At 41.6% G+C, this 15,866-nt stretch overlaps 1 long non-coding RNA gene across 1 annotated transcript in view; it reads left to right on the top strand.

Moving 5' to 3' along the window:
* LOC128109443 (uncharacterized) overlaps positions 1–9,806 on the top strand; it is a 31,598-nt gene extending 21,792 nt beyond the window's left edge. The window contains exons 2-3 of the long non-coding RNA XR_008217820.1: positions 3,410–3,553; positions 9,387–9,806. This is a non-coding gene — a long non-coding RNA (uncharacterized LOC128109443). The remainder of the gene's footprint in view (positions 1–3,409; positions 3,554–9,386) is intronic.
* Positions 9,807–15,866: the final 6,060 nt, after the last annotated feature.

Raw genomic sequence — 15,866 nt, 5'->3', positions numbered from 1 at the left:
ATGTATGTGTCAGCGTCCTGTGTCCTCATGTGATAGAAGTGTGCAAGGAACTGTTCCAGGCTTCTCTTATGAGAACATCAATCTCATTCATGAAGTTCCACTCTTCTAATCAGCTCTCAAAGGCCCTCCTCCAAATGCCATTGCATCAGGATTGGGTTTCAACATCTTACAACTGGAAGGGCATAACATTAGGCCACAGCAGTAAGTGAGCATGGCTGTGGTGCGAGCCGATGAATGGGGAGGGAGAAAAGCAGTAGATCTAGAGTCTGATTGATTAGAGTAGAATGATTCTGGCCACATAAAACAAAGCCCAAACTCCAGATGAAAACGAAATAAATCAGCAATACGGTAGTAAAGAAAGGGAACTGTGTTAAGGGAAGATTTCCTGTGTTAAAGGTGTGAAAGCCTTGAACACATTTAAATGTGCAGTCCTGGGACTGTGACAGTGTGACAAGAGGCCTGAGGAAGAGGTGGCAGACGCCTAAGAGCATGGCTGCAAGGCTCAGCCCAGACTGGAGAGGAGTCATTTCCCCTTGTGTCATACAGGACAGAGAAAGGGGAGGCATGGGAATCCAAGAGGCCGAAGGTGCCGCATTCATGGCCTTCTTTTCTGTTGTAGCATAGAACACAGGACCTTCTTGAGACTGAATGAGGAGGGTTGGCTGGTCAGGGTCCTTAGGGGAGTGCTACTGAGGAAGGAGGAGACAGACCGGAACCGAAGGGTACAGAGCAGCATTTTTTCTGTCTCCAGCCTTAGCTTTCTCGGCTCTTGCTTCTTTTTGCCTTTTACCTCATCCCCACAGATACCTAGGTTTTTCTGATCATATGCCCCCAAATTAATGCCTGAATCTGAGAAATCACTTCTTCTATTGAGTTAACAAATCAGTGGATAACTCCTCATAGGTTAGTGATTTGTTGTTTAGAACTTTGAAAATAATACAAAACAGTTTTAATCCCAGCATTTGGGAGGCAGAGGCAGGTAGATCTCTGTGAGTTCGAGGCCAGCCAGGTCTGCATAGCAAGTTCCAGGCCAGCCAGGGATACATAGTGAGACCCTGTCTCAAAAACCCAACCACATTGGAACAAAACACCATACAACAACTTCCCAAGCAAAACAACAAACAAGCACAACAACACAAAACAAACACCACATCTTCAATTCTCTGTAGCAACTTGACATCCTTTTATGTGCAGGTGTGCATGTATGGATGTGGGTGTGCTTGTGTGTGTGAGTGTGTGTGTGTGTGCAGGTGGCTTTGCACATGCAAGTGCAGGAATATGAGGCCAGAGGTTAACATTGGTTGTTGTTGGTCGACATTGTCAACCTTGCTTATTGGAACAGGATCTTTTGCTGGAATTCGGCTTCACCCATTAGGCTAGCTGGCTGTCCACTGAGTCCCAGGGATCTATGTATTTTTACTGCTCCAGCATTGGCGTTACAGACAGTCTTCACTGCAACCGGCTTTTTGTGAGTGCTGGGGATCAAATTCAGGTCCTCATGCTTGCACAGCCAACACTCTACTGGTGAGCCATTTTCTCAGCCCTGTATCACTTTTTAAAAACCTCCTTCTTCCTTCTCCCCAAACTAGATGTGCTGTGGTTTGTTTCAGATGCCCTTTGTTAAAGGATGAAGAGGTCAGAAGGGGCTCACGGGTGTGATGAGGGTGCAGGGATCTGGGCAACGCAGGCAACGTCCCTGTGCTTTGCTAGTCGTAGAGGAGAAGGGTTAACTATGAGAAGAACAGAGGCTTGGAAAGTAGTCATCCCAAAGTGTGCAAAAACAATTGCTTCGTTTTGGACTTGGAGGAAGGATTAAAATGAAAAGGTGATGATTAAAAATAAAATGGCTGGGCTGGAGAGATGGCTCAGTGGTTAAGAGCACTGCCTGCTCTTTCAGAGGTCCTGAGTTCAATTCCCAGCAACCACATGGTGGCTCACAACCATCTATAATGACAGCTAATGCAGGCGTACATGCAATAGAGCACTCATATACATAAACTATACAAATACATCTTTAAAACTCCAACCCCCTCCAATGGTCTATGTTGATACTGATAATACCATAAAAATATAGTGAATGTATGAGTGTCCTCCATAACCACTGTAACCATTATATTTTGTGCACATTCTTATTGTTGAGAAAATATCACCCTATTGAGTACAGTGGGGTGGCATTAGCTAAAGTGTACATTTCCTTGTATTATCACAAAGTCTAGTGCTAACACCAGGAAAAACTAAACTCTTATATTCTAGGTTCAGGGACCAGAATGAGTTGCATGGGGCCAGTTATTCTTTCAAGGGAAGTTTACTACCTGGATGTAGAGAAGAGAACTGAAGAGAATAGACTTTTAACAGAGGGCAGTATCTGTGATAAAAACAAGGCTCCCTTACCTCCCCTTCCCTTCTCACAAAGCAGTAGAAGGATATTCCGGGAGAGCTGCCTGCAAGAATGGAATGGCCATGTTGCTTTCTCTCTTGGATGAGCTTGAAAGCTATTGGGGCATTTGATTGCTGGTGGCTAATGGGGGCAGAGAAGGAGAAAAGAAGAGGGAGGAGGAAGGGAGGAAAAAGAAAGGGGAAGAGAAATTAGGGATGTGAGCAAAATCCATATTTCTAGACAATTTATACCCAGTGTCTACTGTCTATGTTCTATATGGTAAATATGCTGCTGATAGAATTAGAATGTCGGGAACAGTAATTTTTGTTTTGTTTTTGAGACAGGGTTTCTCTGTGTAGCTTTGGAGTCTTTCCTGGATCTCGCTCTGTAGACCAGGCTGGCCTTGAACTCACAGAGATCCACCTGCCTCTGCCTCCCGAGTGCTGGGATTAAAGGTGTGCACTACCACTGCCCTGCCCTTTGTTTTTTTTTTTTTTTTTTTTTTTTTTTTTTTTATTGTAGACAATGAATTTAATTTGATTTGGAGAACAAGCACGATCAAAATAATCACACCATTCATTGAAAGTTTATATTTAAGGACACTTGGAAGGATAACTGTTCACTTTACATAAAATAGAGATTATCTTCTATGTATTCTGGCTTGTCAAATGATACAAAGCCTAATTTTTTTTTTTTTTCAATCTTAAAATGTATTTATTTTTTTTCCCCTTTTCTATTTTAATAAAAAGGAAAAAAAAGAAAAAGGTTATAACTAACAAAAGAAAAATTATATACAAAAGTACAATGACTATATACAATATATACAAGTAATAAATGTCTAAACAATGTCTAGTCCATTTGTATTTGACAAATTCAGAGAAAATAATTTCATTATCTATCCTATTTTGTTAAGTCCAAAATGTATCTAATTCACTTTCTATCCTAATTAATCTTCAACTATAACTAACTTTGTTTTGTTTTTAAGGTTTATTTATTATGTGTACAGTGTTCTGTTTGCATGCATTTCTGCAGGCCAGAAGAGGGCGCCAGATCTCATTGCAGATGGTTGTGAGCCACTATGTGGTTGCTGGGAATTGAACTCAGGACCTCTTGGAAGAGCAGCCAGTGCTCTTAACCTCTGAGCCATCTATCCAGCCTGGAACAGTAAGTTTTAAGGTAAGTACCTATTTCTTGGTTTCATATAAACAGAGTCCACAGATCTGGGCAACATGGGGGAATTCTAGTTTTGATAATAACAGTTGAGGCAATTTGGGCCAGTCAGCTTTACTAAAGGGAATTTAAAAATCTGGGGAACAAATTTCCTCAAAATCATCAGAGAGCGTATAGGACAGTGAGTAATGCCAAGTTGTGAGCCAGAAGCCAAGTGAGGAGCTCAGGTGCTTTGCCTAGGAGGAATGTGTGTCAGACCAAGGGAGAGCAGAGGAGTTAGATTTGTGGTAGCTCCCAGAAGTATGGCCTAGAAAATGCTACATGAATGCAATGCAAATGAATCAAACTCATTTTCTTGTCCAAACTGGACGTTTTTTTTTTTTGTGTGTGTGTCACATGATATTTTGGAACTCTAAAGCCTTTGACGGAGGTTAATGTGGTCTTCTACTGCTCACGTCTCTAAAATGCTTAGGAAAGATGTTGCCATCTTATGCCTCAAATTATACCAGTAAATACTTTTTTCAGATAAGAATCTGTTTTGTTTCAGGAAACAAAACAGAGAGAAAGAATAGAAACTGAAGACCATGTAGACACATAGGTTATATAGATGCTGAATAATGAGACATAAAGTGTAAAACAACTGTTTATTCTGTTGAAGGAAATCTTTGGAAGAGAAGAAAAAACTACAGAGTCTATCTAAAAAGTGACAGAGTATAAAGAGTATAAAATAGGAACTAAAAGATATTATAAACAAAATTATAATTTAGATGGAGTTTCTAGAAAATTGGGCACATTTGAGAAAGAATTAGCAAGTTAAAGATTCTGTGATGAATGTATCAAGAGTAAAGTTGGTTAGACAAAAGGAAAATCACTGAAAAGAAGGCCAGAGGGACAGGAAGCCCAGTGGGCAATGATTCAAGTGGACTCTCAGAGAGGAGAGGAAGCCATGAATCTATGAACAGTTTCTAATGAGACAATAGAGAAATGAAAGATAGTATCTGGAAACTTTGAAAGTGATAGGAGATAATATTCATAATTTTAAGAAGTGAACACATTTTAAACAGAATACACTGGAAACTCCATGAACAATATACCAAGAGAGATCAAGCAAATTCCCAGTATTGGCTTGAAAACAGCAGTCATTAAACCAAAAGCTAACTTTTCATTAGCAGTCATGGTGGTCCAAATAGAAAGGACTCAAAAATCTGAAAGAAAAAAAAAAAGGCAAGGTAAAGTTCTACATACTAGGAAAATAAAGACATTCTAGACACATGAACCAGAGAATTTATCAATAGCAGGTCAGCAACAGAGGAAATACTAAGTGGGTAAAGTTCAGACAGAAGGAGTATTAGGCCAGATACAGAGCTGGAGATACAGGAAGCATTGAAGGTGAACAGCAACGGTGAGTTGTGGCTCAGTGGACATGGATATGTTGTTTATATAATTATCATCATCCATCATCTTGCCTTCCAGAAGTGAAAAATGTGCACAGAATTAATCACAGAATGTCAATAGCATGCAAGTAAAGATTGAGTGAGGTAAAGAGCGGAGTTTGAAACTTCCAAGGTCATTGCATTTTCTAGGACAAGAATATTAATTAACATCATATTTTGATAAAGATGAATAAATATTGTAATTTCAATGGTAATTATTGAAGGAATCCCCAAGGCATGTAGTAGAAGGGAAAAATGAATAGTTGAAATAAAAACAATTAAATGTATAGAGAATGGAGAGAAAAAAGAGCATAAAAGAGGCACGTATCAAATATCAGACTTACATGCGCATATGTCACATTATGTCAGTGTACGTGAAGTAGATATTGTAGTTGAAATGATCAGACTATGCTAAAAAGAAACTTTATAGCCTTTATGAGATGCAGTTTCTACGTAAGGATTTAGAAAGACTGATAAAAATAGGAAAAAAAAAAACCTTAAGAGCTAAAGCTGACAGTGACAGCTAAGATAGCTGTATTAACATTGGATAAAATAGACTTTAAGATGAAAACCATCAATGTAAATAATATATAGATAATGACAGAAGGAATCCTCATCAAGAATCTAGGGCATTTCTAAACTTCTTTACTAAATATAATGTCAAAATGTGTATCGTGAAAATTCGGAAAACTTCAGGGCTCAGTAGATAAACTTACCAACATTATCTGCATACCTATCAGAAGCTGATGAAGCAATCAGAAAAAAGCAGTAAGAATTCAAAGTGCTGAAGAACACGCCACACAAACCTGCCTACAAGGTCCTCACAGAACAAATTCTTATGAAGGTGGAATGGGGTTATTCTCAAGTGCATATAGAATACTCACAAACTTTCAGCCTATATAGAGTGGAAAAAACCTAACATGTCAAGTAGCTATATTTATATAGTGTATGATCACAATACACTTTTGCTATAAATAAGTGCAAAAAAGATAACAAAAGTATTAGTTTAAAATTGGAAATTAGAAAAATACACATCTACATTACTGATAAAATAAACAAGAATTACAGTTTATAAAACAGGTTGTATAATAATGAATTTATGACTTATGATTATTTGTGTAGTATAGTTAGAGCAGTGTTGCATTGGTTAACTTTACATTGTTGAGAGCAGCTCAACAATGAAAAGTTATATAATCTTTGTTCAAGTTCACCAGGGTGAACTGGTCTTGAAATGAACATGGCAATGGAATCCAGACCACAGGCCTTGGTGCTCTTAATCTTTACAGTGCTTCTAGTTGGAAGTTTGCAAGGTACATAGTCATAGCTGCTACATAACCTTCAAGATGAGACTCCAAGGCGTGTGAATGCTTATTCCATAAGGCACCATCCACGACTGTAAGAAGAAACCAATTGCACTCAGGAGGGGAAAAAGTCAAGCTGTGGAGACATCTCAAAAGGAAGGAAGAGAAATACAGAGAAGAGGGCTCAGGAGAGGTGGCTGAGTCTTTCATCTGACTGTGAACAGTGAACGATCTTAGTTCCACCAGCTATCTTCACTATCATTCTTTCTGTAATTGCAAGTGTTTTTACCTTCTCTCATGGGTTACACTTCCCTGTCATGCCTCTAAAGGCTAGCTTGAATGTTTTTTTCTTGGGGAACTGGGTAGGATGGCATGATGGTTAACTTTGATTGTAAAGTTGATTGTTTAGAGTCACACCTCTGGAGGTGTCTGTGAAGGAGTTTGAAGAGAGATTTAACTAAGAAGGTAGGAACCACCATGAATGTTGCTAGCACATCCAGTGGGCTAAGGTCCCAGACTGAATGTCTTAGGGCCATTCCTATTCAGACCACCACATTCTACTCTCTGGACCCTATAAGCTTGTAGCTATAACATAATGCAGAGATGAATTCAGTCAAACTTCAAAAATCCCCATAGTCTATCATAGTCTCAACAATGTTTAAAAGTCTAAAGTTCAAAGTCTCTTCTGAGACTCATGCAATCTCTTAACTGTAATCCCCTGTGAAATTAAAATAAAAAAGCAGATTACACACTTCCAACATATAATGGCACAGGATATATATTATTGTCCAAAATGGAGTAAAGGGAGTATAGTGAGGAAATACTGGACCAAAGCAAGACTGAAAGCCAACTCTAAACTCTGCATCTGGGCAAACTCTAAACTCTGCATCTCCATGTCTGATGTCAAAGCACTCTTCAGATCTCCAACTCCTTTTATCTTTGTTGACTGCAACACACTTCTATCTCCAGGACTGGTTTCACTATTAGCAGCTTTCCTTGGCAGATATCCCATGGCTCTAGCATCTCCAAAATTTTGGGGTCTCCAAGGCAATCCAGGCTTCACCTTTATAGCTTCACACAATGGCCACTCTGAGCCTCCATGCAGTGACACCCCTGACTTCAGTGGCTTTTCTTAGTCTTGGAGGGAGATTCCATAACTCCTTTCTTATATCCTTAACTCTAAAGCTAGAGCCACATGGCCAAAGCTGCCAAGTTCTGCTGCTTTCTGGGGCTGGAACATGGCCCCCTCATCCAGTTACATCTTCACTAGCTTTCTGGTTTTGACGATTTCTTTCACTGCTTAAGCTTGGCTATACTGGAACTTGCTACAGTAGACCAGGCTGGCCTTCAACTCAGAAATCTGCCTGCCTCTGTCTACTGAGTGCTAGGATTAAAGGCATGTTCCACAATGCCTGGATCTGTTCTTCAATTCCTTTTTAGGAAGAATGGAAGGTTAGCTGGGTGGGATCTTGCCCTGATGTCTCCATTCCCTTTATTCCATTTAACATCAGGCTTTTCTTCAATCTGTTTATCTCCTTGAACACAGGATTTAGTTCCATTCCACTTCCTAGTGCTCCCTTTCTCCTCAAATTGTACATTTTGTATTTTTCCTTTCTCTGCTTGCTCCTTTTCTTTATAAATCTTCATAACAGTGAACACTGATAACCATACGACAGAATCAATACTAGAATGTTTTGAAATTTCATCTGTCAATGAAATTAATCCAAAACTCTTAGTTTTAGCCTCAGGCAGACTTATTGGACAAGAGCAAAAAGGAGCTACATTCTTCACCAAAATATCACAAAGTAGTTTCTAGGCCATATACTAACATTCTTCTTCCCTTAAACCTCTTGATCCAGGCTCCACAGTTCAAATTACTCTCAGCACCACCATCTTCCATGCTCCTACTAAAATGGCCCATTAAGCCCCACTTAAAGCATTCAATTGCTTTTCTAATCCAAACTCCCAAAGTTCACATTCCTCCAAACAAAAGCATGGTCAGGCTTATCACAGTCCCTGGTACCAACTTCTCTCTTAGTTAGGATTTATACTGCTGTGAAGAGACACCTTGACCATGGCAACTCTTATAAAGAAAAACATTCAATTGGGGCTGGGTTACAGTTTCAGAGGTTTAGCCCATTATCATCATGGTGCAGGCAGACATGGGGCTGGAGAAGGAGCTGAGATTTCTACATCTTGATCCACAGGCAGCAGAAGGAGACTGCTTATCATACTGGGCATAGCTTGAGTATGTAAGACTTCCAAACCCATCTCTACAGTGACATACTTCCTCCAACAAGGTCACACCTACTTCAACAAGGCCACACCTCCTAATAGTGCCCTTTCCTATGGGCCAAGCATTCAAACACATAAGTCTGTGGGGCCATTCCTATTCAAACCACCATACTGAGTGAAAAGGAGAAAACAAGTAGGGTACCACATGAATCTGTTTTTTTACCATCGAGACTATTTAATGAGACACTTAATGCTCCTGCTCCATGCCTTCCCTCCCATAATGGACTGTGTCCTCTCTTAAACCACAAGTATGCTAAACCCTTCTTCCCTTACATTGTCCTTGGAAGGTATTTTGTCACAGCAACAGGATAAGTAATTAATACAGATGGAAAAAGAGAAAACCAAGAGACCAGGCAACCCAATCTTCCCTTGTCTCTAAAATACTGATATTCTATGATGTCCCATGCTTCAAAATGACAGTGTGTACAGGTACAGTGGGTAGTAAATAAAAGACCCTCAAATTTCACTAACATTATTTTCCTGCCTTTTTTCTTCAACTACTGCATTGTATAAAGCTCAGACTGTAATCATTCACTTATGTGCCTGCATCTAGGCCTAGACTGTGGATCTCTACAGGGAAGGTCTGTCTTTCTTACCTATGTTCCCTAAGCATACATCTAACATCCCGTGAATGCTGGTGGGGGTGACTAAAGAAATAATGGCCTAGTGGCTAGATGTGTGGTTTGGACTTAAGGAAACCACGAGGAAGCATGGGTTTGATGTGGCTGGTTTCCAATCCTGCTCACACTATGTGTGAACCATAGTGATGTATAACCAGTTCCTCTGAGATTGATACATTCTGTCCAACAGGGAAGCTCTTTCATCAGGAAGGTAAACAACTCAAAATGGCTTCTGGAAGTCTCTGAAACTGACCAGATGCACTAGGCCCCTCCCTGTCAGAGTAAGCAATAAAAGCGGAGAGTCCCTCTCAGAGAATCCAAGTTGAGCTACCAAGACTCTCGGAGGAGAAACGTTGCAAAGAAGACTAGACCAAAGACAGCTGGAAGAAGCAGAAACCAGCTGAGCCGCCTGGAAGAGGTTTAGCCCAACTGAGGCACCTGGAAAGGACACTCTCCAACCCGTTGAGCTGTCTACAAACTGTATGCTTCAGGTTTCTACCTTTTGTGAGCTGTCACCCCTGCTGAGGTGGCCCTTTGTGATGCAGCTGTTTTTGAAGTCATTTCTGCTCCTGTAAGTAACCCCAATAAAACTCATGGTTCACAAGCTGAACTTTGGTGTTATCAGTACTTTGGTCTGCCATGGGGTGATATGGCAAGCACAGTTTTGTCACACACTTCAGATTAATTTTTGAGTGTCCTTAATCCCAGCACTTGAGAGGCAGAGGCAGAGGCAGAGATCTGTCTGCCTCTGTGAGTTCAAGGCCAGCCTGGTCTACATAGTGAGTTCCAGGACTTTCAGGGCCATCTAGCAAGACCCTGCTTCCAAAAATCCAAAAACCAACCAACCAACCAACCAACCAACCAAACAAACAAAAAAAATGAAACCAAAACAACCCCAACCCCACAAGTTCCCATTATGTCGAGGTTGCTGTGAAATTAAGTGAGCTAATTTATGCCACGTGCCCCTCAGCACCTCAGATGCATGATGGATACTCAGTTGGAGACTCTGCCACTTGGCTCCTGTGCCCTCCACGCTCCATGCTGGAAGTGAATACCAAGGGAACTGTTAACCCATAATAAAATATTTCAGGGTATGTGAATATGTGCACCTTGTAGGATTTATGCTCCGGCTTACCATCTCCTCAGCAAATGTATGAGTTGTTTCCTGCTGTGAAACCCAGGCTGTTTTCAAAATGGGTTTTTTGCTGCTGCATCTGCAGGCCAACTGTGCTGAGGAAGCATCTCAGCCACCGGGAGCTGGCTGGGAGAGGTTGACGCTCAGCATAGTCATAGTGTCCTCTAGGAAGGACGTCAGGAGTGTCATTGCTTTTCCTGTTTGGAACCTGATTATGCCAGTGCACTCCGTGCTGGCTAGTTTTATGTCAACTTGACACAAGCCAGGTTCATTGGAAAGGAGGGAGCCTCATTTGAGAAAATGGGTCCATAAGATCAGGCTGTAGACAAGCCTGTAAGGCATTTTCTTAATTAGTGATTGATGGGGAGGGCCCAGTCCATGGTGGGTGGTGCTGTCTCCAGGCTGGTGGTCCTGGGTTCTATAAGAAAGCAGGCTGAGCAAGCCATGAGGAGCAAGCCAGTAAGCAGCACTCTTCCATGACATCTGCATCAGGCTCCTGCCCTGCTTGAGTTCCTGTCCTGACTTCCTTCAGTGATGAACAGTGATGTGAAAGTATAAGCCAAATAAACCCTTTTTGCTTTTGGTCATGGAGTTTCATCACAGCAACAATAACCTTAACTTAGACAGACTCCTGAAGAGCAAGTCAACATCTTTCTCCAGGGGCTCTTCAGTATTATTAAGAAAAGAATTTTGTCAGTGGAGGCGTGAGACCTGCCCTCTCCGAGGTCTGTAGGGTCCCTACGGTTCAGCTAAGGTGTGTATTACCTTCAGTTACTGCTCCTGTGTGACCCCTTCCCAGAAAAGAGATGGGGTGAAGGAAGGAGATGCTCTCAGTTTACTAACTTGACTTATGACTACTGTGTTTCACTTGAGTTTGCAGGTTACAGGTCAACAATGACACAAATCTCTCTAATCCAGCAGTGTCACTCTGGTTATCATCATCATCATCATCATCATCATCATCATTATTTTTTGCATCCAAAATTTTTCTCTGGAAAGAATTAAATTATATTATAGAAAATTTAAAAAATCCATGCCTTTTTACTGCCATAATTTAGTATTGCTTTCTAGAATTATGTTAATATTTACCTTATGGAAGATTGAATATCTGTTAAATCCTATGCTGCCTGCTTTACATAAGCAGAATCTTTTTAATTTGGAAGAACAATCATGTAAGCAAAGAAGCGCTTATTCCTATTTTACGGGTCAAGGAAACAGGTTCGGCTGAGGAAGGACAGGCCTTTATATAACTCTGCTGTCCCTGCCTTCCTTTAACACTCTGCTCAGCTGGCAGGCATTCTGTCTCCCGAGGCCTCAAGTCTACCTCTTTATGTATTTTGTTCATCATTTTGCCAAAGCAAACGTGAGCTTAGTGTGTGAAGCTTGATGTGCTCTGTCACACCTGAGTGCTCAGGACCCTTTTGTTTTTATTAGATGCCTATTGCCAAGGCTGTCAGCCATGGCACTGACAATCAGAAGCTCTGGCACTGTGCTGTTTTGTAAAACTGGTGATAAGTATATGGCGCCTGTCACTTCTTAGGCGACACAACCTCAAGACACAAATGGGTTTTAGAAAGTATTTAGACAAGTCTATCCAAGAGGTTTTGCTCTGAACACCAGGACCAAGGCTCCTAAGGCTAGTGTGTCATATATATATATTTTCCCCCTTCTGGGGCCATGTTTTTCTCAGTCCTGGGGGGTGGGGCATCTTCAGTAATTGTACTGGAAAATGTGTTGTGCTACTCATTCTGCTGTTCTGATACCCCTCTCATGAGTATGGAAAATGATGGTGAGGGAGAGATGTCTGCTATCGATGGGCTTGAATTCTCTCCTTGACTGTGCCACCAACCAGCTGTGAGACTTTGGGGGAAGTCACTTCACTTCTCTGGGCTTTGGTTTCCTTATCCATAGACTGTTGTAATAGGAAGTTAGGAAGCCCGCTGAGAAAGGCAGGCGCCCCCTGCTGGTGCCAGAGACTGTTGAGTTCCTGGGGTGTGGCTGGGGATTCTTGGAGGAAGTACTTTCTCTGTTCCTGTTGTGTGAACAAGGCTGCGCTTCGACATCCAAGTCACGTCTTCATTTCTTCGGATGAGAGAGCTAAGCCCATTGGCTAGATGTGGGCTATGAGTTATTGTCAATTACTTAATTTGCAGGGCAAGTGCATCGCCGATGATGGGCAGCTGTTGTGATGGTGGCTGGGAGTAATTACCAGAAAACCAAGAGGCCTGCCACACTTTGCTTATTAAAGTTAATCAGACACTGCAGAGGCTGTGGATGCCTAATGATTTTCAATAAATTTGGAAAAAGTTGAGCTATGGATTAATTTCAGCATCATTCTTCCAGACACTTCTTATTTAAAAGGTACTAAAATTCTAAAATGAACAAAAATTAAAAGGTGTCTGTTTACCAAAGAGAGGATTGTCTTCTTGCAGAAAAGCTTCTGTATTTTGTCATGGTTCTCTAAAGGAACTGATAGAATGAAATCTCATATATATATATATATATATAAAATTTTATTTTTTAAATTATTTTTATTTTATTTTGTGTGTTTGGGTATTTTGCCTACATGTATGCCTCTGTAACCTATAAGTGCCTTCTGTCCATAAAGCTACAGGCCAGAAGAAGGTCTTGGATCCCTTGGAAGTAGAGGTATAGGTGGTTGTGAGCCAGCATATGGGTACTAGGAATTGAACCCAGGTCCTCTGGAAGAGCAGCCAGTGCTCTTAATCACTGAGCCATCTCTTCAGCCTGAATGTATATGTTCTAAAATGGGAACTTATTAGAGTGGCTTACAGGCTGTGTTCCAGGTAGTCCAACAACGGCTGTTTTCCAACAGAAAGGCCAAGAATGTGGTAGCTGTTCAGTCCACCAGGCTAGATGTCTTAGCGGATCTTCAGTCTACATTGGCATACCAAAGAAATGGGTTCCAGCACCAGTGAAGGAACGCCTCAGCAAAAGCGTAGATGAACTTGCTAACAAGAGTGAGAGCAAGCAGGCAAGAGCAAAAGCTTCCTTCTTCCACGTCCTTTTATGTGGGCTAACACCAGAAAGTGTGGCCTAGATTTAGGGCGGGTCTTCCCACCTCAAATGATCCAATCTAGAAAGTCACTGTCCGCGGTGTACCCAGCTGCCTGGGTTTTAGTTGATTCCAGATGTAGTCAAGTTGACAACCAAGACTAGCCATTACAGCCCCCTAATGACTGAGTTCTTGATTTGACCAGCATTGCTTGTCTGGCACAGGCTCCGTCCCAGACTCTTTCTTCCCATCCTCCAGGCATCGCTGTCTTCATATGCAAATGTCTTCCTTTATCTTGTATGAGATGAAAAGATGATTTTATTCTTTTCCCAAGTACCAGCTCCTCCATCTGAAATTATTTTTCCGATTTTGAAGATGACATGTGCATTGTAGAAGACTTGAAAACGTGGAGATACAAAGAAAGTAATATTATAATCCCATCACTTGGACAGAACTGCTTCACATTCTGAGGTCTTCTTTTTCCTTTTTCCCCTGAGTTTAAGTTTTTAGAACCAATAGCATTGGGATTCTATTATGTTGTAGGGGGCACAGAGTCTTTGTTGTTCTGTTGTGGTCCGAGACTCCCAATCAACCCAAGCAGACACAAGAGGTTATCGCAAAGCAAGATTTAATACAGGGCAGCTCAAAAGAAGGGGAGAAGGGAGAGAGGCTGATCAATCAGGGCTGCAGAACAGACTTGGGAGCTGAACTGTGACCCCGAATGTCAGTTGAAGCAAGTATTTAAGCACAGAAATCACGAACATTTGTTGCCAAGTTACAGTTACAATTTTTACCAATCAGAAATCAAAGATTAGGGCCTTCCTTGGATGTTCCATTATTGCCAACCAACATACAATTCAAGCCTTTCAGCCCAACCAATCAGGTTCATTTGTTCCTTCTGTTGTTAGGACCAGCCATGATGTTTCTAGAGAACTAAAGCTGCATAACGACTATTTCTATGGTTTAAGGAGGAGGTGGGTCAATTAGTGGAAGGTTCCAGCTCCCCTAGGGCTTGGGAACCTGAACTTTGTCTCACCCTACAGGTGAAATGGAGTCTGAAGTCAAAATGGCAGTTCTTAGGCCAAGGTGCTTATTGCCTGCTCTCGACAGTTCCTTCAAGGGAAGGAATGCAATACCTGTTATCTGCCCAGAAGGCTGAGTGCTGACATATTTTCTAGCCTGGTGACCTTTGCCCTCTCTGTGTGGTTGGAGACCACAATGGACCCTCCCCCAGACCCTTATCATAGGGTTGTGTTTCTCTGTTAATCTATAGAACCTATCTATATGGAGTTTATAAAGAGTTTTGGCATAGTTACTCTAATCTGTGTTTAGCTTACTTTGTTCCCCAAGGAGACTTATGCACATGCGTTTGCACATGAAGGACTGAGATAATAATCATCAGACTAAGTTTTCACCAAGTTGTGCTGTGCTTAAATAAACCACTTGGAGCCAGACTTTCGAGGTTTGAACCAACACTGGCTACTGAGCTCTGTTGAACTGAACTGCCTTCTTGCCTCCTGGAATTGTCTCTCTGTAGGCCTGTGAAGGTTGTGGAGAAACCAGAAACTGCTACCCAACATGGGGCTATTTTTCATCATTGGGGGTAAAACTTTCCACTGATATCAGGTCATTAGCTGTTAGTTGTTTAAAGTAGTAACAGAGAGTGAGCAGGTGGAGGTGGCACACGCCTTTAATATCAGCACTCAGGAGGCAGAGGCAGGCGGATCTCTGAGTTCAAAGCCAGCCTGGTCTACAGAGTAAGTTCCAGGACAGCCAGGGATGTTACACAGAAAAACCATGTCTCAGAAAACCCAAACCAAACAAACAGCAAACAAAGTAGTAATAGAGAATGTAAACGTGTGCTATCAGGATGTAAAGGAATAGAGAAAAGGCAATCTTCTAAGTCAAGTATAATTTAATGTGCTCAAGTAATCATAGTAGGAGCTGTGAGCCCTGACTGGAGGGCCCCCATTGTTTTCATAGTAGCATTTATGCCCCTGAAATTATGTGACACTTAAATGTATTCTTTGCTCCTTTTTTTTTTTTTTGAATTACAAATGAAAATTCCAAGGATTGAAGGTTCCATAGGTCCTAGTCGCAGCTGTTCCTGTTCTAGAAGTTGGGCCTGTTTTAATTTTTCACTATAAAGGAGCCACTGGTCAATCCATAGCGGATCATCCCACTGTGAGGGAAAATAAAAACTAAGGGGTTGCTGGGGCAGCCAAGCCCTGGGGCAGAGGCATCAGAATCCCACTCCCTTGGCAGCACTTGGCCAGACTCCAGTTGGCAGAAAGGGCCACAGGGTGGGGAACAGTTAGAAGGTTCTGAGTTCGTCAGATTGCTCAGGGGGACAAGCTCTGTGTAAACCTGGAACTGTGGGGATGTCAGGGCAGAGGGAGGTGGGTGAAAGGTTTTTGCACCCAGATAAGCCTCTCTGCTGATGCAGCAATCCAAATCAAACCAAATCAGGCTGAATTAGAAAAAGCCCTGGTTTAATGGGTAAAGCATTCCCAGGTGAT

Source organism: Peromyscus californicus, unplaced genomic scaffold (genome assembly GCF_007827085.1).
Source record: "Peromyscus californicus insignis strain IS unplaced genomic scaffold, ASM782708v3 Scaffold_14__1_contigs__length_90479793_seg_2, whole genome shotgun sequence".
Taxonomy (NCBI): Eukaryota; Metazoa; Chordata; class Mammalia; order Rodentia; family Cricetidae; genus Peromyscus; species Peromyscus californicus.
This window is presented reverse-complemented; position numbering and strand designations above follow the sequence as displayed.